A 2,159-nucleotide genomic window follows, 5' to 3' on the forward strand; every position below is an offset into this window, starting at 1 on the left:
TTTTATGTTGTGTATTACGTCATGTTTTATGTTGTGTATTATGTCATGTTTTATGTTGTGTATTATGTCATGTTTTATGTTGTGAATTATGTCATGTTTTATGTTTTGTGTCATGTTTTATGTTGTGTATTACGTCATGTTTTATGTTGTGAATTACGTCATGTTTTATGTTGTGTATTACGTCATGTTTTATGTTGTGTATTACGTCATGTTTTATGTTGTGTATTACGTCATGTTTTATGTTGTGTATTACGTCATGTTTTATGTTGTGAATTACGTCATGTTTTATGTTGTGTATTACGTCATGTTTTATGTTGTGAATTACGTCATGTTTTATGTTGTTTATTACATCATGTTTTATGTTGTGAATTACGTCATGTTTTATGTTGTGTATTACGTCATGTTTTATGTTGTGTCTGGACACCAGGAAGAGTAGTTGTAGCTTTTGCAACAGCTAATGGGGACCCTAACAACATCAGAAATAACTAAATGACCTAACAATCCAGACAGACAGTGCCCCCCTCTGCCCCACAGAGGAGTGCATACACACACATAAATGCACGTACGCACTCCAATAGGGCACACACAGGATAACACTGATCATACGGATCACACATGATCACACAGATCACACTACAGTACTGTACATATGCATTTTACAGGATCAATCATTCTCTTTCTCACACACGCATGCACACGCACGCACACATTCACACACATCTCTCTCTCTCTCTCTCTCTCTCTCACTCACTCACTCACTCACTCACTCACTCACTCACTCACTCACTCACTCACTCACTCACTCACTCACTCACTCACTCACTCACTCACTCACTCACTCACTCACTCACTCACTCACTCACTCACACACACACACACACACACACACACACACACCATGAAGAGGACCTGCCACACACACCGTGCATTCCAACAGAGTAGATCGAGGTATGAGGGCAAACATGACAGTGAACTCAATCCCCCCTTTGAAGTTGCAATAAACACACACAAATAGACACACCACACACACACACATACACACACTCATAACCATTACATACCCAGCTCAGCATCAAGTTTGGAGGTCATCCAGTTACAATGAGCTCAGGGAAGTCAAATCACTCAGTCTGTGTGTGTGTGTGTGTGTGTGTGTGTGTGTGTGTGTGTGTGTGTGTGTGTGTGTGTGTGTGTGTGTGTGTGTGTGTGTGTGTGTGTGTGTGTGTGTGTGTGTGTGTGTGTGTGTGTGTGTGTGTGTGTGTGTCAGTCATTCAGTGCCTGTGGATGCAGCATGTCAGGGAGTGGGGGACAGAAATAGCCCCCCAGGGATGTCACACCGCCCGTGTCACTTCCTGTAGCGTCCGTGACCGAGGAGATAGAATCTACGGTGACCCCTGGCAACCATCGCGGCCCTGTCAGGACACACATACACAAATGCATAAACACACACGCAGATGCACACACACACTAATACACACTCATACAAGCACACACACACGGGAATGCACGCACACACACGCACACATACAGGGACACCTATTCAGGAATGAGTGAGCTTCCTGTAAATGAGGTCAGAGTCGGACGTACACATAAGCTAAGATATAAATCTAACAGATAGTCTTACACTGTCTGCATACACTGTGGGACCACTGCAGGCTCTACAGGCTATAGTGTCTACTTCTGATCTATGCAATTGGGACTGGTGTTACTGACTGCATGCACTCAACTACAGCATAGGCCTACTGATCTCCAAAGCAAAGGAAAATAACGCAAGACACAGAATAGACTAAGTTTACGTGAAAGGAACTGATCATTCATGATCACATGATGCTGTGGCTACAGGCCGAGGTACCGGCTAGCCTACTGCTGTGTGTTGTCAGAAACGAGAAACAACATTCTAAATCTCAATGAACGCGAGGCCCTTCCATTGCAGCAAGAATTCCGCAGACAAGTAGGCTAAATTATCGGCAGACAAGTGCTGTTACAGTTGACAGAGTAGAGATGCACGTTCCCTTTAAGACCGCTGTACAGCGCTCTCTCCTCGCTCGACCAAGGAGAATCTCTCCTTGTTCCAAATAAGGATATGCTAGCCCAGCCTTAAAGGGGCGGGGGGCGCCAGCGATACAAACTTGAGGAGGCAGTTTTCTATTTGGAAGGCAGCG

At 44.3% G+C, this 2,159-nt stretch overlaps 1 protein-coding gene across 2 annotated transcripts in view; it reads left to right on the plus strand.

Annotated features, from left to right (window-relative positions):
- Nucleotides 1–2,139: 2,139 nt before the first annotated feature.
- LOC106591430 (uncharacterized) overlaps nucleotides 2,140–2,159 on the plus strand; it is a 20,731-nt gene continuing 20,711 nt past the window's right edge. For both annotated transcript variants that reach the window (XM_045690950.2, XM_045690951.2), the window contains exon 1: nucleotides 2,140–2,159. This exon is cut by the window's right edge and continues 955 nt beyond it. The gene's annotated coding sequence lies outside the window, so the exon portion shown is untranslated.

This window comes from Salmo salar, chromosome 12 (genome assembly GCF_965601325.2).
Source record: "Salmo salar chromosome 12, fSalSal1, whole genome shotgun sequence".
Lineage (NCBI taxonomy): Eukaryota > Metazoa > Chordata > Actinopteri > Salmoniformes > Salmonidae > Salmo > Salmo salar.